Raw genomic sequence first — 23,672 nt, 5'->3', positions numbered from 1 at the left:
CGTCAAAACATGACAGATAAATGGCAGTCGGCCTCATTCAGATACAAAAGCTAAAAAAACAACAACACCCCGGCGTGCACAGTTGAAAGAAGTAATTATGTTTCCGTCGTTGGACGTGATTCGTCTGTATCGGTTTTGACAATACAAACGATCTCCCCGCAGAAGCAGTGGGACAGATGTTTGCCCAGCTGAAATAAATCCCCCTCAATCATAGCGGTTGTTGTCCAAATGTACCCGGCGGCTCTGCCTCTCTGTTTGGCTTCTCTATCTTAACGTCGCCATGGAGACAAAAGTTACTTTTATCAATCCGGCTGCAAATTAAAAGCTGCACTTTCACTGTCCGGAATGAGGGATACTTTGTTTCCTTTTGAGGGATGATCGGATCCAAACTCGTTCTGACCTTTTGCACTCGTAATCGCGTGCATTGTCACGCCGGCATCTTCGTCTGTCGCGACTCGCGTGCACGCTCACGGGGGGGAAAAAAAAGGCCTGCGGAGGATCCCGACACTTTAGCCGGCAGCTCTCAGGGAAGCGGCATGTGGCAGCTCTCGTTGGGGCCCCCAGCGCGGGTCCGGCGACAGCTCCGCAGCGGCAGCGCCTGTGGATCACACGCTCTGCACCCACTCAGGGCGAGGGAGGCTCGCGGGGGAGCGAGCCGCCGGCCAGCGTCGGCAGATGGGTTTCAGCCCCGGCATGTGACACGGATAAGTCCCGTCGTCACTCTCACTCTCCAGCCTGCTGTCAGCCGCCCCCCCCCCCCCCCCTTCATACCTAGAGGTGACGTGGTCCATGATAAGTGAGGGTTGTTTGCCCTCGTGCACCCAGCACTCACTGACTCACCCTCCTTTGATGCTCTCGAGTGAATGTCAGTGTGACTTTTTTCCTGAGGGGGGCGAAGGGGGGTGGGGGGGGGTGGGTGTTGTGGTCGTCTGAGGACGCCTTCCTCCTCCTCCTCCATTGACAGCGGCTGGGTCTCACTGCGTGTCCACGGCCCACGATGCATTGCTGCTGTCGATGCTTCGCTCTCCAGTGCCTCCGCGGCCTCGCTGCGAATGAGCATCGTTTCTTTTTTTTTTTTTTTCCCTCAACCGCCAACTACCAGAGAAGCAGACGCCCCACCTTCCTCCTCCGCGTGTGCACCCACTGCCAAGTGAGGGTGAGACAAGGGACAATGGCAGCCTTATGATCACACGGGGGGGGGGGGGTGTATTTGAAGGCGGCTCACCGCTAGCCGGGGGCCTCCACGGGACACCAGGAAATACTGCCCCCAAAAGAAGCCAATGTGCCGCGTACCTCTCGGCCGTGTTAAGTGGTTGATTCTCCCCCAGGAGGACGGGGGTTAAGGGAGCTTTTCAAAACGACTTCCCATTTGTAGTCCTGCGTGGTCACGGCGGCTGAATGGCTGCCTCAATGGCTCCGGGATAAGAGGCTGGACGGCAACAAGCGACATGTCATTTTGATGTCCCGTTACATTCGCTCGCGTGTCCAAACCTTCGGTGCAGCACTAAAACACGCGGCGAAGCAGCGCGTCCGAGCAAAGTGAGGGAGCTCTGAGGAGGTAGAGCGGGCCGGCTCTGCGTACCCGTCCACGGCTCCTCCGGTTGGCACGTGTCCCTGCCGCGTGCAAACGTGGTTGTGCGAGTAGGTGACTGTTTGATTGACGGGTAGTGCGAGTGGGTGGAAGACTAAGAAGGGGCTTCGCGAGGCCGAGTCCATTTGCCGTTTTTCCACCAATCCAAGACGGGGGCGCTCCATCCGGCGCCCCGCTGGCGGGCCCGCCACAGCGTCGCACGCATCAGGAGAGGAGCGTGCAGCAAACGGGCCTCTGCAAAGCCCGGGATGCCCTTTGCACGCTGAATTTTTAACCGAGATGTCTTTCCTTGAGGAGATCTGGCATGAATTATAAAATGTGGCCTTCAACGCAATGTTTTTTTATGGGAGGGATAAGCTGGGTTCACTATTGTTAAAAATACGACCGGTAGAGTGATCGGTGATACTTTCAATTGACCCCGTCGCTCAAAACTCAAACATTGAGCTGCGTAAAATGCCACCAGCTCATTTATTTTTTCATCTTTGTGCCACAAAAGGCCCCATTTCATCACCCAGAATCTAAGCGCATGTCACTTGGCTCCGATCAGAACCGCACAAATGCCCGTGGTTCTCTCGGCGTGGAGCGTCGGACCGCAGGCGCTTTGGATAGCGCTCGGTTCTGTCGGCGAGTACCTACTCTTGAGGCAAAGCCTCCTCCAGCGGAGCGATGAGAAGCCTTCAGGGCTTCCCTAGTCTGCGTTTGTGCGCGTTTGTGTGCGTTTGTGCGCGCGCTGGCTCGTCTAGATGATCAGGTGCTCGGGGAGGAATTTGGAGTTTGGCGGTTTCAGTTGGAAGGCTTGTCACTGTGTTTATCCATCCAGTGCTGAAGCCCACCTGCATCTGTGTGCCGGCTGACAAGGGAAAGAAAACGAGCTGTTCTGTTTTTATTTAAGTCGACTTAACGGTCAGACGGACGCGCGTTTGCCGCAGAACGCCGGTAACGTGGAGAAATCTGTCCCACCTCCTCCGAATGGCAATCTTCATTAAACGTGACGCGGGAACAATTCCCTGGTTACTCGCTTTTTGCAGTTTTGATTACACGTTTTTTTTTAAACTTTCAATAAAGGAAAACCCCCCTCTAGGATCCTAAACACAAAACGATTCTGACTTATTCAAAGAGATCCGGTTCAGCCGAGGAGCAGGACCGCTGGAGCAGTTGTTTGTTGCCTGAAGACATTTTAGTGATGTTTTCCTCCAGTCAGCCTCTGCGCTTGTTTAATAAACATCAAGTGAAGGTTTTCAACGTTCTTGTATTTGCACTCAGAACACAACAAACTATAAGAATTTCAGATCCGTCGACTGCTGCTGCTGCAAAAAAAAAGCAAGGTTTGTTTAAGCGGCGGAATCAGGTAGAGTTCTATTTACAAATGTGCAAGGAGAATTACGGACAGTGGAAGATGTCAAATACTTTGGCCTTGGTATAAAGGCTGAATTGTTGCACACACACACACACACACACAGCACAGAGCTGCAGAAACAGATGAGCTCGTAACGCAGACCTGAAATCCCCTCACAGCGGTAAAGACCAGTGAGCCCGGTGTCCGTCTGAATAAAGTACTCCCGCTAAGCCCGGCGCCTCCTGGCCGGGTCTGACCTCTAGCCGCCGCCCCCCCCTCCCTCGCCCAATCCCCCCCCCCATCAACAAGCCTGCTGCTCCAAAAAAGCTTCGTCCCAGCGAGGGGAAAATGGCGCCTCAAGAAGCGGAAGATGAACAGTCTTGATGGAAATCTGGCTTGGTGGCACCTATTGATCGGCTCCTTCGCGCCCCCCCCCCCCCCCATCTCCCCACCATGTTCTCTCGCCTGTCGGCGTTACATAACAGCAGTAACCGATGGAGCACAGACGACCCCCGGAGGTCAAAGCCGCCTCCAGGAAGTCTTGTATTTCACAGAACACCAGTTAAGCGATGAAACGAGAGAAAAACAGAGATCCCGCCAGCGAAGCTTATGTTCCAGCGGGCGATAAAAGCTAATTAAAGCCCCCCCCCCCCTCTGCTCCTCCCCCCCGATCCTCCCCAGGCAATCGCTGCAGGAAGTAAAAGTGATCGGGTGAGACTGGAAAAAGGATGCGAGTTAAAAGAGGGGGGGTTGTTTTTTTGCACTCGCAGCATTTGTGTCCCTACGTTGCGAGTAGAGCGCCAGCTGAGGGGGGTCGGGGTGTGAAGGGGGGGTGGGGGGGGTCGGGGTGTGAAGGGGGGCGGGGGGGGGGGTGTCTTCTTCCTGTTGTCTACAAACCCGCCTGCAACGGTCGCTGTTCACACGACTCTCTGCACCAGCTTTTCAGTTACAAGACGCACCGAGGCCTTTTCTCTCTCTGCAGGCTTGTTTCATTCAGTGTGTAGTGTTTTTCCCTTTGCGCACGTCGGTGTGCGTCGTCTGTGTGCGCCGCTGGTGTGCGCCGGCGGGTCGCAGGAAGAGTGAGGGGGGGGGGGGAGGTTACATCACATCTTGAACGGATAAAGTGCGTTAAGTGTCCTTCTCTCCGGAGAGGCCAGTTGACTTTTTCTTCTCCATCCAAAATTTAACATCAGCGGGATTTATATGCATGTGCCGTATAGTGTGTGTGTGTGTGTGTGTGTGTGTGTGTGTGTGTGTGTGTGTGTGTGTGTCAGCACAGTAAATCGTCCTTGCCAGTATTAAACTCACACAGCTTGTATATCTTTCCTGATGACGTGGCCCAGTCAACAGTTTGCAGATGTTCTTTCCCTCCGTTGTGCAAACCCCCCCCCCAAACCCCCAAAGGTCCCTGAAACTCGTCCTTGTTGTTTGCGCTCGCACTTCCATATCTGGGTCAGGTTGGACTTTAAACCTGATCCATTTGTTTGCTGTCCCCGTGGGGGGGGGGGGGGGGGGGGGGCTCCCCTCTCGGCCGATGACTCCTTGATAAGACCAACGCTCCCCCCCCCCCTCCCCACATAGTCTCACTTTACTTCCTTCACTGTGCTCATCGTTGATAAGCCTAGACGAGGGAGAGAGAGAGAGAGAGGGAAGGAGCGGATCCTCACTCTCCTCCCCCCCCTCCTCCCGTCCCCCCGTCTCCATTGCCAGAGATTCGTGTTGAGACACGGCTGCAGCCCACTTTAAAGATGGCAGAATAAGACAACAACATCATCTTTTATGCAGCGGCCTTTGCTGGTGAGCCCCCCCCCCTCCCCCCCCACCTCCCCCCGCCCCAGTGAGCACAATGGCCGTGTATGGAAAGCTTACCAGACCGTTTTCATGGTCGAACACTGGGCCGTCTGGCTCCCGGGTGCGTTGTTGGAAGTGTGTCTCCCAAGTGATTTCCTCCTTCAACGGCATCAGCGGGCAAATAGTCATTAATTAGCCCAATGCTTACAAGACCGTTTCAGCCGGAGCTGGGTGTATTTGTTCATTATATCACAATTAAGTCCCTAATCAAATGGCGGCAACGGTGCTCAGTGCTCATTAGGGAGCCATATAGATTTCTCTTGGTTCCATCAAGGTTGGGTGATGGGCCAGCTAGATAATTACAATCTCCAACCAACCACGTGGAGAGACGGAGAAATAACAAAGGAAGTGTTTGGGATTGTCTGAACAAGCCGTTTGCCGATCACCGATTGGACGGGATGGGCCGGCGACGGGCTCCACGGGCGGGGATGGACACGGGCGAGGTGACCTTTTTATGATGCGCCGGCCTCTTAAAGTGTGAGTGGAAATAAGGAGCCCACATTGAGGATGTTCGCTCATTTCGGAGCTTCTTCTTCTATTGAGAATTAAAAAGCACAGCTAAGCCCTTCACACCCAAAGAAAAAGCCCATTGAATAATTGTGTTTTTTGGAAGGTGCGTCTGTTTTAGAGGACGTAATCTCTCTAAACCTTTTATGCTGCAAAAATGTCTTCACACAATCTCTTGTCGACTTTCATGTCAGAACCCGTTTCATTAGGGGGATTCGTTTGTGTTCCTCCCTCAGAAGTCTCTTTCTATTAGTGTCTTTGTACTTCCCTTTTTACAGAAGAGAGGACAGGAAATGGGCGCCGTCCACTTTCACAAGCGACTGCGGTTAACGGTTCATTCGTTGCTGTTCCAGCCAACCGCTGCTTTCGGTTAGTGCAGGCGGGGCGTTCAGTGTGTGGTCAGCGTGAGGAGGAGTCGCCAGGGAACCTTTTATCCGCGTGAATGAATCCGATCCTGATCATGTACATCGGTCATATTGGGCGGGTTCTAGTCTGAAATAGGAGAATAGTATCTGAGAGTTCCTCTCTCTCAAGCCTGCCGTGATTTATACCTTAATATTGTCAAAGACATTTTACTCCCGGTGTCAGATACCAACAAAGACGTTACAGGGAGCCCTTTCTAGCTGCGTTTTATCTAATCATTTGTACGATTGATGTTATTAGCTTTGGTTAAATGGTTTAATTTCAGAAAAATGGCAGCTTATCAGGTCTGATCAGCTTTTGGCAAACCTACAAATATAATAATAAAGAACCACTTCTGACGCCGGAAAGGCCAGCGGTGACGATCGCTCATCGGAATAGTTGCAGACGAACATTCTGTTGACCAGCTAGTCGAGCGATCGGTTTCAGCCCTGCAGCTCACGATTGAGCACGAATGCCGCTGGATGTGGACTGAAATCCACTCTGCTCTCGTCCCCTCTGCTTCAAACTGGGGGGTGGTGGGGGCTCCAGAGCCGGGGCGAATGCTCTAATTGGGCCTCCTTCTGTGTCTCCATCCAAGTCGAGTTCATTTGGCCCGACAACAGAGAGGGAACCTGCTGCTCGCCACTCAGAGCAATGAAAATGACACAAAATATTCTGGCTCGCATCTGCAAGTGAACCATTAATGTTATTGTGATGGTGTCACTTTAAATTCCACCCCTTCCCCCCAATTCAGAACGCTAATTGGAAACGGCGGCGCGAAATGACAATGACAAAGCGGGTCAATAATATAACGGCGCCTACAGGTTTCAACCCGGAGCCGTAATCAAGACAAAGCACGAGTGCGCCCCAAAAGGAACTCTTTGGCACGGCGGAACGCGGCCTGGTGTCCGAGCAACAGTGGAGTTTATTTTTACTTGGTCTTCAGCCCCTTAACGCGCGTCGCATTAAGGGGTTTAATTAGTGCGAGGCCGGAGAAGCCAGCTGGATACGCGCTTCTTGCAGTCTTCAGGGCACAATGCGCGTCAAAACAGAGGAGTCAGCCTCCCTTTTGGTTCGGACAAATTAAAAGTATTTGCATGGAAAAGGGGCTTCAGACGTTACCTCGTGTTCCTCCAATTTGGTCATTTAACACAAACGGAAAGTGGTGTTTTTCTAGTGATGTCGCTGCTTCACTGCTGCTAAACACACACACACACACACACACACACACACACACACACACGCACCTTCTGATTATCTAAAGCCTGTTGAAAAGTAACACCCAGCAGTCACAGATGTAACGCATCCGGGAACACGCTTTCCTCCACGATGCCCGGCATTCTCGTTCGGGGAACTTCAGTGAAGGTAAATGGGAAACAGACCCGTGTCTCGAGGGTGTGTGTGTGTGTGTGTGTGTGTGTGTGTGTGCGCGTGAGAAGCTTGACAGGAGAAGGACCATCGCTTTTTTTTTGCATTTACGTAAAATGAGACGAATGGTTGCAATTAATTCTGCAGCGACCGTTAGCCAAAGAGCCGAGCCCGGCGGCGGCGATGCCGCGTGCACAGCTCAGGCGCATGCTGATGCGTTTACGCATGTGTGTGTGTGTGTGTGATGCTTTTAAAGGCGCGCTCGCTTCGAGGCCCACTGAGGTTTTACAGGAGGCGACTACGTGCTGACTCGAGTGAACCAGCCAACATCTGCCCCACGTTCTGCCTGCGAATGTACCGAACCTTTGGTTTTCGCGGCGACGTTAGCGCGCGCGGGGCTATATTTCATTTGTTGACATTTGAGGCGCGTAAAATGCCGTTTTTTGAAGAAAGAGGTAAACAAGCTGTCAACATTTTCTCGAAGATGCAAAAGATGGCGAGGGCATTTTCCCAGGGAGACATGCAACTATATTCAATGCAAAAACAGTAAACTAGACTCCTGTCAAGTCTGATTATTCGGCACCACTGCCCCTTTGTCAGCGTGTGAAGAAGAAGAAGAAGAAGAGTAGATCTAGAGACGTGTGCACCGTCTCCTTTTTCTGCAAGCTACAGCCTGTTCTTTTTTAAAATTTTTTAGATACGGGTCTACGTTGAGGCAGCTGTTATGATCGGTGCTTTAGCTTTGCCAAGTATTGCTTGTCACGGGTGTAAAGGTGTTGTTTTAATTGTGTTTCCCTATGAAAGGTTCCTCCATTCAGTCCTGTGACTTACAACCCTGATAAGCTGCAATTTATTTCGCCAAATAAAGCACATTTTCCCTGTTTGACCCTCAGTCGGACCGGTCTCTCCTTAATTGAATCAGATGGGGAGACACCTGCAGCTGGGGCAAAGGTCACAGGAGTGACAAAATACAAAGTTAAAGGAATCCGTGTTTAAGATTGACATTCGAGGCTTCGCTCCAAGGTGTGCGTTGGAGCGTCGCTGCAGAAGAAGATGGAAACTGCAGATGCTGCCCAAAAAGCCATTTTTTGTCGAGTATTAATTGGGAGAGAAGCAGTCGGCTGGAGGTGAACGCATCGTGATTGACAGCACGGACCAATTATTTTCAGGAATCCACGGTGCAGACGCACCTGATGCAAGTGTCTCTAATCGCTGCCGTGATTGAAGGCTTCAAACACGAACGAGAACATTGAAATATATTTGGACATGAGACGTTGACCTTGGCGCTGTGTCGCATTAAGGGCAGATAAGGACTTTGTACCACAAGAGGAGCTTTCCATGGCGCAGAGTCTGCTCGTCTGGGTTTTGTGTCCGTCGGGGCAGCTGGCCAAGCTTTCACAGCGGACCTGAACCGATGCCTACATCAGCGGTGCCATTGCTCACTCGGGGGTCTGATGGCCGGGGGGAGGGGGGGGGGGGGTGACTTATTTAAGCAGGGAAGTCGACACATGAGTGAACTCCGAATGCTAACAGAGCTGAAGGAGCTAACAGAGCAGAAAAGCCCAAACCAAAACAAACAAAGGGCTCTTGTTCGGCTCTGGCTGCAGGCAGTTGGCACAGCGACAAAAAGCACCATTCATATTATTGTTTTTGTTTTTTCTGAACTCAATGGAACGTCAGAAAAGACCCCAAAATGCGCCAAAGCACAAATTCTTTTTGATTTATCGGACAAAAGCGAAATACTTTGATTTATCCACAGACAGAGACGAGCGGCACATTAAATTGAGAAGCTAAATCATAGGAGGAGGCATCGTTTCTTAATTAACTCCACTGTCAACTCCCCCCGATTGCTCCTGACTTCTCGCATGAATCGATCCATGAATGGATCATCTGCATCTGGTGGCCGGTTGTCATTAGCGCCGATGTCATCTCGCGATGGCGACCACAGGAACCGTCTCACCTGCCCGGGTCTCCATTGGTCTCCACCAAACCAAAGTTCGATCCGCCATCGCACGCGAAAATACACCGGCGGGGAACAAAGAGCGACACGGATGAGCGGTATCGAACGCAGCATCCGCCACACACGTAGGTTAGCGCCGACCAATCGGCTGCTTCAGAGGCGGAGGACAGGAGGCCAAGATGGGGGAATTCGTTTGGACCAAGTCTTGTCATTCGGCTGCTGCTCGGGGAGGAAGTCGTGTCACTCGTGCGCCGGCTCGTCTTCATCGCATTTGTCAAATTAGCGCCTCTGTTTTAAAAACACTAACACTGATTCCTCCCCCCACTCCGGTGACAATTAGTGCCGAATCAGCCACTTTTTCTCCCTCATTAACATGGACGTTAACGTGAAATCGCCTCGGGGCACCTGCACTCTCTTTGACACAAATTAGCACAAACGGCGCAGCTTCCTGACGCTCCGCCGCGCCTCTTTGTGCCGTTCCCCCGCCAAGTGGCGTGTTCCATTTGGGGACGCTCACACCGAGCTCGTCCTCTGCAAGTCCGTTAACGAGCGCTGTTCCTCGCCGACGCACACACGGACCCTCCTCTGCCTCTCCGTTTTTTTTTTGCCTGACCTGATTTGACGGACATCTTCATCTTCCACTGACCTCTCTGCAGACTCGGTGTGGATGAGTGTGTCATTGTGCGCCCCCGCTGTGTCCCATCTCAGATTCCATCATGTTCCTTCCAACGGGTGTCCGTGACTCATCTGGCATTAACCGCGGAGTGTCAACGACCCCCCCCCCCTCCCCCGGTGACCGATGGAGGACTCAGCAGGTGGAACCAGCTGAGTCGCTGGAAAAAGGTGGTTGGGTTGTTTTTCACTCCCCCCCCCCCCCCCCCCTCCCGAGGTCTGAAGCAGGAAACAGGAAGTGGACTCAGCAGCGGGGGCCTGTTTTCCCTCAGAGATAAACGTTATTTATCAGCCGGCCGCCTGCGTGACTCCTCGCCGTCGCCCTTTAGCCCGTTGGGATACGTCGAGGTCGGGGGTCGCCTAGCACTCATCCACGCAAACAACACTGGAGCAGGAATCAGCGGGGAGGGGAGGAGGGGGGGGGGGCGAGGAATTTCCTGCAACTTGTTATTGACACTTCAAAGGTCCACTCGGAAAAGTGCCCGTTCAGCGCTGCGTAGTCACCCGCCCCCAGTCTGCTTCACTTTATTGGACAACGCAGGGAAAACAATTTAGATTTATGAGTCATGTGGCTCTGTGCGCAAACATTCTGCCTTCTTAGCTGAAGGCGAGCGGTAAGTCATCGCTCCTTCACCCCCCCACCCTCCCCCCTCCTCGTCTGCCTCCTCTCCTCTTTTCGGCGAGCGTCAGCGGCTGCAGGAGGTCTGGTTTTCCTTCATCTCCTACGTGTTGCAGTGCGCTGCTGAAGGGAAGGGGGGGTAAACTGAGGTCGTCGTGGATGTGGAGCCCGTAAAGGAACGCGTTGAACTCCAATCACTTGTTCAGTGATGCATCCAGCTGCCTTCTTAAGAGATCCAAGCCGAGAATCAAAAAATGTTGTAACTAATTGCATTAAATTCTTTTTCCCAATCTAGTACGAAAGGGTAGATTTAATGCCAGATTTAATTTGACGAGGCGGTTCTGGTTGGCGGACTAGAACGGGAATATTCCCGTTCTTATTTTCTGAATTCAAACCCTGGCTCGCGCCTCCAGCTTGGGATGGCCGTCTCTCTCCCGCCGAGCTAAAACTCGCCCGATCTCTCCCCTTTTTAACCGGAGGAGCATATCTTTAGGACAGGCCCAGGCGCATTGTGGCCGCCTCCTCCCTCCTCCTCACCCCCCCGGGCACAGAAAGAAGCAGAAGAAAAAGTGTGCACTTTGGTTTGTATGCGTTCGATCGGCGCAGTAAACTACTGCGCTCGCCGCGTCCCTTCCAACCTTCTCACCTGGGGGCGGGAGCCGGATGTGTGCAATGGCGATGCGCCTCACCGGAGTCGGGAGGTAAAAATGAGTCAGCAGGACCGACTAATCTCCCAATTCCCAGTAAAGATTCAAACCCAAACACACACACACACACACACACACACACACACACGTGTACATACAAAGGATTACTCCAGTACCGACTGTAACTCTGACCAAACCGCTGATTTCGGTCCTGAGGAGAAAAACGCCACGCTGCAAAGTTGCTCTGGGGATCAATAAGGCAATTTTGAGCCGGGTCAGCGGCTGACTCTCAGGTTGTTTACGGGGGGGGGGGGGGGGGGGGGATAGTGGTCGAGTGAGCGTGTTGGCAGATATCGGTTTGCTTATCCAATCTATGTGTGAGCACGTTGATCACGACGGAGCGCTTTGCGCTCTCACCGGACGCCGTCCGGCCCGGCTGCACAAATGCATTTAAATTGCTTTTTGTTTATTTATAAATGGATCTTGTATTTCCTTATTTTATTTGATTGCTGGAGTGTCTAAGCAGAAGCGCACCGGGCTCATGAGAGGGACGTTTCTTCCCGCTGACTCACTTTGGTTGTCCTGACCTTGAAATCCGAGTTTTACAACGTCACCCCGTTTGAATATGTCCACATCATACAAATGAGCTTTGTGCTTTTTAGGGAAATCTGCCGTTTGAGGAATTGATGAGAAAATCTCCAAATGATTCTACCTCAGGTTCACTTGGAATAACAAGAGATTCCAAGTGGAGTTGACTTGCATGGATCCGACTCCCCCGCCGCCAGAATATCAACGCGTGGAGCGAGACCCTTCTTAAGGGCGGCTATTGCCGACCGCCCCCGGGGGGGACGGAGGCAGCCCGGGTGTCGTTATGGAAACGGGTTGTGCCGCCGAGCCGCCCCGATTGAAACGTCCTCGGAGCGGAAGGCCCATCTCGCTTTCCAATTACAGCGGCGGCGCCGTGTGTAGTGGCCCATTTGCTCGCCGAGGCGCACAGGGAGCACCGGGAGGAGAGCGGTGCGCAGACGCCCCCCCCCCCCCACCCCCTCCTCCCCCCTCCCCCCAGCTGTGTGATGGCAAAAACACGGGGAGTGAAGTCTGCCTGGTGGAGAATGTAAGTAGGAGGCCTATTTGCACTATAAAGCGGCGTCGGCCTGCACGCCGTCAACTGGCACGATGACTCGTTGACTCCGGAATTACTTTCAGTTACAAAGGGCATCAATGAAAAACCACCTTCTTCTCCAGCTCAATAAAACATTTCATCTTTTTAATTAAACAAGCGAGCAGCTTTATTGTTTCATTCTTAATGACACTGCCTGTCTTTGTTGTATTTTTCACGTAGGATTTAATTGTGTGCGTTTGATCTGAGGGGGTCGCGAGGCTTTAGAGCGTTTCCTGTCACGCGTACGCTCAGGGTTTCATCACCACGTTGTGCCTCACGCACGACGCCACACAAGTTGCGTTCCAAGTCGTCTCGCTCTCCGAGAGGGAAAACGAGCGAGGAACGGGGGCGTACGCAGCCACATTGGTGAGTCGGGGGGGGGGGGAGGGGGCAGTGATACCCGCCAAGGCTCTTTTGCTCACAAAGGGCTGCGTGGCTGTCTTTGTGCCCGCTCCAAAGACATCGCTAGCTGGCACAGACGTGGACGGGGGGACGGGAGGGGGGGGGCATTGAGACAGAATGGCACCGTGACCCAGCGACGATAAGTGGGACGAGACACAGTGCTGCCTTTGTTTTGCCATCTGCTTTAAAGGAGGGGGGTGGGGTAGTGGTGGGGGGGGTATAGTATATACCTCAAAAGCAAGACTTTAGAGTGAGGCCCCCCCCCTGAATAAAAGCAGGGTGAACAACCCAGTTATTAGAGCAAAGCATTCTGGGAAACCTTGCAGGGAGTGTTGACCGCGGGACGGGATCCCTCTTTGTGTTTCGGTGCGTGTGAACGTTGTGTCAGCTGGTCGTTGTTGTCGGTGAATGGGTGGGAGGGGGCAGAAAGGGTGCCCATGCAGGCCTCCTAGTGACATCACCCCCCACCCCCCCCCCCCCCTCCGCCGCTGAGCACCAATTAGCCCGTCCAGGCCTGCTACCGGGGGGGGGTGGGGGTGCCCCTGTGCAGCAGCCCTGTTGTGCTCGTGCTTGGGCCTCCGTGTCAGCAGCCGATCAGGAGACTCGGTGGCGTGACGATAAGCGACAGCAGCGCCGCTGAGCTCCACCGTGTTTACGTTGCCCCCTCGGAGCTCCGCCTCCTTTTGGACAGTTATACGGATTAAAAGGGAATCAATGTCAGATGTGATTAGAAGCCTTTTCTTTTGGGGTTTAGACTTGAATGTGAAGTCTTGTACATAATCCCCAAACATCTAAGTAAGTAAATCTTCTGTTTTGAATGAGGGGCTTGGGTTGATTTTTTTTTTTTGGTATAAATATTTAGGCCAGTCTTCAGTTTTACAAGTTAGTCTTCAGTTTTATGCTTGAAAGCTGCCTTTTGCAAGCCGTGAGATTTGTGCGCTGACAAAAACAGTTTTTTGAACCCAGGACTTTGTAAAGATAGCTGAGGATTTGCGAGAGGAAGCAGAGCGTCCGATTGGTTCAGCTTCAAATTCCTATGGGTTTCAGGTCATGAAGGACTTTACAGAACCGGGCCAAATGACGTGAAGACAAATGTCACTTTCGGGATGCATTCATACCACACTATTGGGATGTTTCAACTCAACGCAGTGTTGGACTGGTTGCAGTTAATTGCATGAGCGCAGTATCGCTCCTGATCTGTTAAATATTAGTATTAATATTATTGTGAGATGTAGAAAACACTCACTTCAAGATGACATTTCTGACTTTTATCTACGTAGTTGCACGCCACCGTGAAGCGCAGGTAGAGTAGTTTCAGGCCTCGTCACGTCCCGCGTTGGCTAATCTGGGGGATTGCGGTGCGACTCGCCCGGAGGACACATACACAGGATCACGAAGAACTTGAGAGCACGCGGCCGAATGGGGGTCGACCGGAGACGTGGATCCAGCCCTCTTCCTCGAGGCCTCGTTCCAATCAGTCAGCCCCGTGGCCCCAGGACGGAAGCCGCATGTGGCCCTTTGTTTGTTTGGAACAGGTCGTCCTCTGGCCCTTTTTGTAGGGAGCGGACCTTCCAGCACCTGTTTTCCTCCCGTCTCCAGAAAGACATTGTGTTTCGCCGCTTTATCGCCGCTCGCCTCGGCTCCATCACCTCGCGATGCGGACGAAGCAGAAGGCCATTTAGACGGGAGGCTGTCTCGCCTCACGGTTGTAATTGGCTACCTTCTTTTTTTTTTTTCTTTTTTTCGGTGTCTTCGATGGCTGCACTGAAATTGAGTTTGGCTGACCTCATAGTGCCCCCCCCCCCCCCCCCCTCGCCCCCCCAAACTGCGAATCATTTACCCTGTTTGAAGTGAAGCGGTCGGCCCTGCTCGGAGATGGAGATTTTAGCTCTTAGCTCAAAAATGTCGAGTTGTTTTCTACTCCTACCAAAGCTGACATGTTTATTCAGTTTATTTAGTGAGCTGGTCGAGCCGCTTCCCCTTTGTACCATTTTCAGCTGTACTTTATCTGCACAGAACCGACAACGATGGTCCGGAAAATCCTTTGTGTCGCAAAGTTGCAAATTAAAACTAGATACAAAAAACTTCTCACTGGTGCCTTGCTAAATATACAAGTTCCTTTCCATTTTTGTCCAGTTGTACCTTGGTTATTTACAGTAATCTACTGTAGACTAAAATAATTATATATACATTTGTTTTATTATTTATATATTTTTTAGATAATTGACAATTCATTGATATTTATTCTTATAGTCTACGGTTTATTTTGTACTTTTCATGTATTTTAACTCATTTTTATAATCCTATTAATTAGTGGGCCTCTTTCTATTGCCTTGTGTGTCTCGTGGAGCATTTCTTAAAGCCTCTCTGTCTCATGTAAAGCATTGTTGTCGAGATGTTACACAAATACACTTGTCGTGGAAATGGCTTCGGGCAAACCCTCCCACGAACGACAGCTGGATGACAACTCGACTTTCAGCTAAAGCCTATAAAAGAAATAATAATAGGATTAATGGTCTTTTTATTTTGCCTTGATCGCGACGAGCTCCTCGATTAGCGATTATCTACGTTCGCACCTCGCGCGCCGGTTCGCAGCCGTTCGATTCGCGATGGTGCTCCACGCGGGGGCCCCGGCGGGTGACATCCCGCGGCGTCTCATCGACTCCCGATCCGAGCAAAGTGGGCCGCTGACGGAGGTCTTATTAGGGTGAATTGCTTCTCCTTCACAGGCCCATCGGGGAATCGAGGAGGTGATTACGGGACAGGAGCCCCCGCGCTGCGCCGCCAGTTGGCTCCTTTGCGCGTGAAGCCTCCAAAACCGAGTTCAGGGCCGAAGAGGACGTTGCGTGACTGTGCATGACTCAGCATTACACACCAGAGTGCATTACCCACAATGCAACTTACGCGTCAACAGGACGCGTTGCGCTTGTGACAGCTAACGTAGCCTCGAGCCGCTAGCCTGAGGCCCTTTCTAATTCCACGCAGGCGAGTCGTCTTGTGTAGTCTTCATCCCAACCTCGGTTTACTCGTGTGACGCCTCCCGCGGCCATTTACCAGACTTCACAGGAGCTTCGTGCAGCTCACGCACACGCAGCAGCTCTCCTCGAGACCGCAAAAGGAGACTTTGATGCGTAAAGTATGATTAAAGTGTGATTATGCAACACAAATACACACAGTCCACTTTTACTCCACTTTACTTCCACCACCCCACACACACACACACACGCTAACACGTGCAAGCGCTCTTTATCCCTCCATCACCCCGATTAACGGCGGCCTGCAGCTTTGTGTCTGCCGGACGTCTCTTTATCAGTCTTGCATGGCCGCCCGCTGCGCACGCAAGGCGTGACAAATGAGAACCCCCCCCCCTCATTACCTGGTCTGTAATCACTGATAGGATAACGTGATCCTGATCACACGCTCAGTCATCGACAACGTTGGCTTGTTCTGCAGGCCGTGGCGGATGTGAGCGCTGCACCGTGGTCCTGCATCCTGATACTTAAGTGATTCCCGTCGTGGATCACGTGGTTTTGCAAATCACATATCGCGTCACAGAGGTCGCAACGGTGAGCTCGTAGCCACGTCGTAACCGGCCGTGTCCTGAGCTACTTCTTCTGTGTCTTCGTGTCGGGCGGCGTCGGTCGGAGGCTGGCGGTGATTAGTCACACAGGCAGATGTGGTCGGCGGGCTCACATTGCGTAATTTGTCCCAGCTGTAGAGGGAGACTGTTTTTGCAGCCGAAGGCTGTGCTGAAATCGCCTCCCCCAACACTTTTGTTTTCCCTTTGACTTTGGCTCGGAGGCTTTGCACAAAAAAAAGGGGGGAAAAAAGAGTTTTAGATCCTGCGTGATTAGCGAGCTGCTGCGAGGAGGCCTCAGTTAAGACCTTCATGCTGTTCGGCAACCTAATTTCCTTCAGGTCTTGCTCCGTTCTGTCTTTTTCAAAGAAACCCTGTCTGGGCTTGTTTTGTTATTTCCTGCCTCTGTTTTTGATGCATGGCGCTTGTCAAAAAATGGTGCAACGCGGAATGAGGGAAAATGGAAAAGATGACCTGAAAGATGACCACGGGTTCAAGCGGTGGCTCAAGATGTGCCGGAATTTTTGAATATCTTTCAGCAAAGGGAAAACAGTCCTTAGACTTTGACATTTCAGTTATCTTCTGGCTCTCCTTTTGTCTTCTGCTCACTGCTTTATAAGCTGCTTTTCCTTCTTTTCTCCCCCTTGTGAAGCTAAATGCGCATGACAAGCGCAAAAAAACAAAGGGGCGTGAATGTCAACAACCGATTTAACAAAGTTTGATTCGGTTTATATAATCCATTCACGTACGTAAGCGCGATCCGGGCTGCAACATCGAATTCATGTCGTCACTTGAACAAAGCAGTTGTGTAGTTCAGCTGATTCGGGTCACTGTTCATATGTTTGAACTTTAACCTTGATGCGCCTTTTGCTCTGTATAATTGAACAAGGCCCTGGACAGTTTTTTTCGCGAGAATATATCTCTTTCCTTTGTGAATTTTTAATACAAAAAAAATGCTTAGGAAGGAAGTGGATTTGCATATTTGCATTGATATGCAATTCCCTTGAAACTTTTGCCTTTTGTTTGACCTACTTTTGTTATATTTCCAAGGTAGGATAAACGGTGTCTGCTCTTTCTTATAACGGCGTACTTCTTAATTGATGTGTATGTTCTGTATATCACTGGTAAGTAGTACTTTATTAAAGTAAAATGTGTCAGCGCCTCAGTAAAGTAAAGTAGCATCAAAAGGCGATCTAATACCTCCTGATTGTCCTCTGAACAAAGTCAACCTGAAGACACACTCCGGGGACGACAGCGGCGCTGTAATATCTTTTCATTCTGGTCGTTTGTCTGCAATAACTCTGCTCTTGGCAAACAATTAACAATGGCTGCCGCTGACACGCGCATTACCTTCCTGCCATCTTTACTTTGAATCCCCGTGTTGCCGTCCTTAATAAGCCCGACGACCAGCATATGGCTTATTGGTTTAGGTGGAAGGCTGCAAAACCTCCCACGTATTGACTGGGACGGCCCTTCATTAAGGAGCCAGAGCCTCCGAGGATGAGCGATAAACAAATGCTAACTATAATTTGCAAGTTTCTGGTCGGAATAAATGGACTGTGTCCTCTTCTGCCACTGCTGCCTGCCGCGTTGCTACAAATGGGCCTCCTGTGGGAAACCCCGAGGCCACACGGAGCGACCTCTCCTCTGGTAATCATTATCATTCCTGTCAGGCGCTCGTTAGGCCAACCTCATCGCGGCGTCTGTGTCCTTGAGGCGTCCGCCGTCGGGCCCCCCGTAGAGGGACTGGTGCGTTGACACCGGAGGCAGAGCAGCTGTGCTCCTGTCGCCGCCTTGCTAAGGTGTTACCAAGCCAACTGGTCAGAAGTCCGCCGGAAGCAACTCAACAGGCCCGGGTGCAATAGGAGGCGGACCCGAAAGGAAGAGGTCACGGTGCCTGTGGGGTCCGCACAGGACCGGAGGGCGACCTCTGATGTTCGTAACGATCCGAAGCGCACCAGATCTCACATGTTTTATTCCAGATTCGTCCACATTAGAATGAGCGCGTCCAGCTTCTACCTCATCAGGCCTGTAACCTTCTTTTCTGCTTCTCTCCATCTCCCCTTCCTATCCGTTGCTAGGGCTTCATGCTAAGCTAAGCTAACCAACTGCTGGCCGTACCTTTATTTTCACTGGCAGGTATAATAACCTTCCTGCCAAGCAGCATGACCTGCAGAAGGACTAGATCTCCCTCAAAGAATTACTCCTGAGCAAAGTGTCCAAGTATGGAAAACATGAATCGAGTCTTGTTCATCTTCTTTTTTTCCACTTGCACAAAGCAAGGAGGATCTAATAAAAAGGCCTTGTCATATTGGCGTCTGGGGAAGCGTAGCCGTGTGGGAAACTCAAAAATGAGACATGCAGCAGTCTGTGCGTCAGTGTGTGTGTGTGTGTGTGTGTGTCAGCCAGTCGGCATGGTATCAGAGCGGCATGCTGGTCGTATGACTCCCAGCGATGAGTGAGTCAGAGATGACACTGGGAGTCCTAAGCAGCCTCGGCCCGACTCCCCCAGGGTGACGATCTCCGCTGCTCTCCATGCCGTGCGCGCCCCCCCTCCACCCCCCTCCCCCCCCCCCCCCCCCGCCATCCAGCAGCTTTAATGGAGGTCGTGGTAGGGGGTCGTTTTGTGCGCGCGCTGGCAGATTGTTTGTGTACACATATGCTGCATATGTGCTGGACTGGTGTGTGCGTGTGCGCCACCCAATGCACACACAGCGCTTTGGATCATTGCCTGGAATAATCAAGACGCTAGGTGGTTACATATTGCAGAAGAGAGCGATTATCAAGATGCTTATTTGCCATATTTGTTGGTGTTATTCTAAATATGATAACGCGTAGTGGGTTGAGTGGTAGTAATTGCATCCTTGTGTATACTGGACCGCCAGGTTAATATTGTTTAATATATCTGCTATTGACATATATTTTGATATTCTCTTTTTTTCAGTGCAACCTTGTGGTCTTATTATGTAATGGATACATTAGTATTTATACGGCTGTATACTTCAGTATATGCACTTATCTATCTATCTATCTATCATCTAACAGAAATATGTCTAAAATGAAAACAAGAGAGCCCTCCTGAGGTCATGACCCCGTTGGCCCCGAGGTGAAGAGCCCGGTCGATAACCGGAGGAAGGTTGCCGGTACAATCGCCCCGGGCCCAAGTTCCCCTGAGTGAGGTGTTGAATCCCAAGAAGCTCCGAGGGCATTTCACTGTGTGCACACGCGGAAAAACATATGGAAAATATCCGTCCAGAGTTTTGGATTTCAATCTACACCTTCCTGTCGATCTGAGAGAAAAAGCCGCCGCGCGCGTGTGTGTATTTTCTAACTACTTTCCGGCGCCTCGGCTTCTTTAAAGCCTCCTGGCAGAGGATGGCTATAGCTTTACCGCTCTGCCACTCACTCTGTCACACGGCTGCCATTTCCTCCTCAGGGTCTCCTCTCTTGAGAGCCGGCCTGTCAGCCGCTGACGGGCAGAGGGGAGGCGGGTGATGGGGGGGTTAGGGGTGTCAAATCTGACTGGGATTCCGAGGAGATAGCCGGCGGAGAGAGTTGGGACCGAGGGGCCGCTCCGAGGCTATCGGCTGAAACCAGCATGATTACCCCCCCCCCCCCTCCTCCGAGGGGTTATTATCTCCATGCGCCTCTGACTGAACTACTTTTCTTAATGGAAGTGAGTTGGAGCATGCCACGGAAGCCTCGGCCTATTCAACCTCTCTTGCCGGCTCCTGAGCGCGGGCGCCGAAGCGCGAGGTTAGCGAAGCGGCTCCGGAGCGCCGGCGTTATTGTCCTCACGCGGCGTATTGACTCGCTCTGCGACGCCGGGCTTCTGCGGCTAAACCCTGCAGACTAAACACACAGCCCCCCCCCGTCTCCGCCCGCCGCCATAAACAATCACAGCGCTGGCAGCGTATTTAGCTGATGGATTCGGTGTTGACTTTATGGCCTCTGTTCTCCATCTGGAGGGGCCGACATGGTTGGTTTGCCGCGTTCGGAGGGAGTTGGCTGAGGTGGATGGATTGACCTCAAGTATCAATAACTCTCTCCTTGTCTGGGGGGGCGAACGCGCTGCAGGCGGATGGGAGGCCGAGGTTAGAGAGCCGGTCTTTTTTTCCCTCGGCGGAGGGCGATGAGCAGAGTTCAGGGGTTGAAACAAATCAAATCTCAAAGTGGAACTTTCTACACAGCGTCTGAATTCTCTGGATGAGATTAGATGGAGCGTCTCCTCGGGGCACAAGCGTCGTTGTTTTTCGGTCATGAAACCCAGATGCTGCTCTTTTTGGTAACACTGTTTTGAGCCGGGCCCTCTGCAGAAACATGTCCCACTTTCTTTTGGCTCCGACGGCGACTAATTTATTTTGCACGCGTGGCTAAAAACGTAGCTCGTTGGAGCTTAGCTCTCCTTAGCGCGGCTTATTGATGGAGGCAGGCTAAGTAGCGGCTGCGTGCCAGCGAGACGGCCTTAGCTTTTGTTTTCTCCTTGCACACAAACTCTTAGATGCCTCATCGGATCAATTACAGTCCGTCCCATAAAGGTCCTCACTCATGTTTTAGCAAACCTTCATTAGCTTACTCGGGTTGTTAATAGGGTACGTCTGTGAATACGCCTGTTTGGATTAACTGTAACATTTCTTATTGTTCCTGCTACTTATCTTGTTGGCAGTTTGCACTAAAAGTCGAGATGAATCACATCTTCATGGGTCCGTTCACCCAAAGTAGCTATTGTGGTGTTTTCCCAGTAAACATCCGTTCTGGAGATAAAGCATAAAGCTGTGAATGTCTGTGAAATGTCTTTTGTGAATGTGGCCGTAGTTCGTTTTTGAGCAGCATCAGGTGAACACGGACTGTTGTACCTGCCAGAGGTTTGGACACGCGTGTGCAGAACGCTGCAATCTCCTTCCTCACCGCCTGAGCCTTTCTGCTCTTCTTCACTCTTCTCGTCTGCTGCTCTGGGAAATTCCAACAAGTTAACTAAACAATAACACAACAAGCCATGAGACAGCGGTTTAGAGTTATTTTCCCCCCGTCTGCCTCCTCATGAGGATGGAAGGAAATAGATATCCAATCCCTCCCTGCTCGGGGATCGTGGGCACAATAACCGAATCGTCCACCAGCGTTTTAGGGCCCTTAGTGGAAGATTCTTGTCTAACGAAATCCATTAACCAGCTTCAACACCTGCGTACTTCTGTCTGAGGCTCGTTTGGACGATCTTCCCAAGTCTTGTTAGTGCATCAGTACGAAACCACGCGCATCACATCCGCACTCGCCGCCTGCTTTCATCTGAATCTTTTATATGGTCCAAAACTACCACTGTGCGTGAGACGATGGCGTCGGTTCGCACAGTACCCTCTTCGTCAGCAAGTGGGCGGCTCACGAGTGTCTCCTTTTTGGTTTTTCGAAGGCTGGCCACGTCGCCACACGCCGCACGCACGCGCCGCGCTTTAGTAGGTCGAGCGAGATTAAGCCAATTTGAAAAAAGAGCTTGTTTATTGCGTGTCGGCTCCCACCCGCCCAGCCTCGCAGCCCAACCCAGCGCAGGCCGTGGGTTGAGAATTAACAACTTCTTTGTGAACTGCGCATTTAACGTGATCATGTTCGGCGGCACGGCGGCGCGTCGGGCTCTTAGGTGTCTAAAAGAGGGCCCAGACTCCGAGGCTTATTTCAGATCTTTGTCGTTACCCTTCCTTTTGTTGGAGGAGGTGGTTCCCGATGGAAGTGGATGCGTTAGCTCTTTGGAAGCCAGCAATCCGCAGCAGGGTTAGACGCTGATGTCGGAGCGTCGGTTTAGTGTGTAACCGCATTCCCGGTTATTTCCATTTGTATTCACGTTGCGCTTTCCGCTCATCCTTTCACGACGGCAATCTGTCTACTTCTGTGATTCAGAAAGCTCTGTTTATCTCCAGCCAAATCGGTCTCGAATGGAGGCAAAGACAATGAGGGGGGCGGGGGCGGCGAGTTCGAGGGAGGACACTCCGAGGGACGGTCTAGTTTGTCCCTCGCTGGAGCTTCGCGATGAACACGTCCGGCTCGCTGCAGAAGCACCAGCGCTCTGACATTTGGCGTAACGAGGGAGGGCAGCGGCCTGGAAGGGCCCGTGCATGTTCACCCCCCCCACCCCCCTCACCGGGCCCCCAGAATGCAACGCAAACAGACATCCAGCGACCGAGAGGAGGGGCTCATTCCCCGGTGTTTTTGCGTTTCGTTTCTACGCGCTCGCGTGCACGACCCGCCCGGCTTCTGTTGCGTCTTCAGAGAGCGCTCGCGCCCGATTACGCCCCTCCTGCGTTTCGAAGCGAGCGGCACGTTCATGCTCAGCCGAGGCTTTTAGGGCGAATTAGAGAAATGCATTGGAGTTTTTTGGGGTTTTTTTCAGCCCGTTCTTTGCTCTCCGGATGGTGTATTAAACAGACACACATTGGCTCAAATGAGGCCAATACCAAAAACCAAGAAGTGGCCCGTGGATGTTTGGAAGAGATGGAGAGGGAAAGGGAACGCCGAAAACTGACCCTCATAAAAAGGGGATTGGTTTATTTATTTATTATTTATTTATATAAAGTGATGCATTCCAACTGTTGAAGCGTTTGGTCAAGTGACGTGGACCTGGAAGAGAATGATGGAAGAAAAAGCTGCAGGCATCAGTTTCAAAACCTGGCATGTTTCTTTTTGGTTCAATGGGAAAACTGCAATTGGCTTTTGGGTGCCTTTAAAAAAAAGCGTTTATTAACATTTGGACAGAACGTCGTCACGCCGGATATTCCGCCTCCACAACGTAGCGCGTGCAATTGGTGTAGTGTCTTATTGCATTCACGCTTGCATAGACGGTTCATTTTTCTAAAGATTATCTTAACTTCTAAGCATCATAAATCCTCATCTTCAATGATCCAACATGGAATGCAATGGAGATTTCCACTTTGGCTTTGTGTCGAGGGAACCGGCACGATTCTAACTTCCAGGGTTCGCCTGCAAAAATACATCCTCCCTGAAGCACTCCGGGATGATAAATCTTATTTTTAGAGTCCTAATGCAAAGTCTGCAGACAATAAGTCCCCGACAGGAATAAAGAGGAGCGTAGAAGGAGAGCGGGTGTTTCATACCTCATCGGGGCTTAATCAAGATAGTGCTCCCATATTAATCCGTGTCAAAATGATTTCACAGCATCGTAACTCTCTTGGCAGCCAAATGAAAAATGACAAAACGGAGCACCTCAGGCAGAACAATGAATGAAATGCTAATTAATGTCAAACCAGCCAATTGTCCGCGTCCCCGTGATGTTTTAAATGCATGCCTCTGTGTACATTTGACCCCACGATATATGTGCCGGTTATTAAAAGATGGAATATATCTCTGCAGAACTGAGAATGTGCAATTCTGAATTCAAGTGCAGGTTGCTTCTGAGTATCCGATCAAATGCTAACCTGTGCTTTTTGTTCTTCTCTCTTCCCCCTCGTTTTCTGCACCGCGATGCTTTTTCAACAGGTAATGTGATTTTATTTTATTTTACTCTCCCTGTGTCTCCCTCTCTGTCAGCCTCAACCGTTCGGAACTGCAAACACGAGCGTCAAATACTTCACTGAT

The 23,672-nt window shown here is 51.4% G+C and overlaps 1 protein-coding gene across 2 annotated transcripts in view; it reads left to right on the top strand.

Moving 5' to 3' along the window:
- LOC120810003 (mannosyl-oligosaccharide 1,2-alpha-mannosidase IA) overlaps window positions 1-23,672 on the top strand; it is a 105,530-nt gene that overhangs the window by 1,984 nt on the left and 79,874 nt on the right. The window lies entirely within an intron of this gene.

This window comes from Gasterosteus aculeatus, chromosome 20, assembly GCF_964276395.1.
Source record: "Gasterosteus aculeatus chromosome 20, fGasAcu3.hap1.1, whole genome shotgun sequence".
Taxonomy (NCBI): domain Eukaryota; kingdom Metazoa; phylum Chordata; class Actinopteri; order Perciformes; family Gasterosteidae; genus Gasterosteus; species Gasterosteus aculeatus.
The sequence above is the reverse complement of the archived record's forward strand: the minus strand, read 5'-3'. Positions and strand labels throughout refer to the sequence as shown.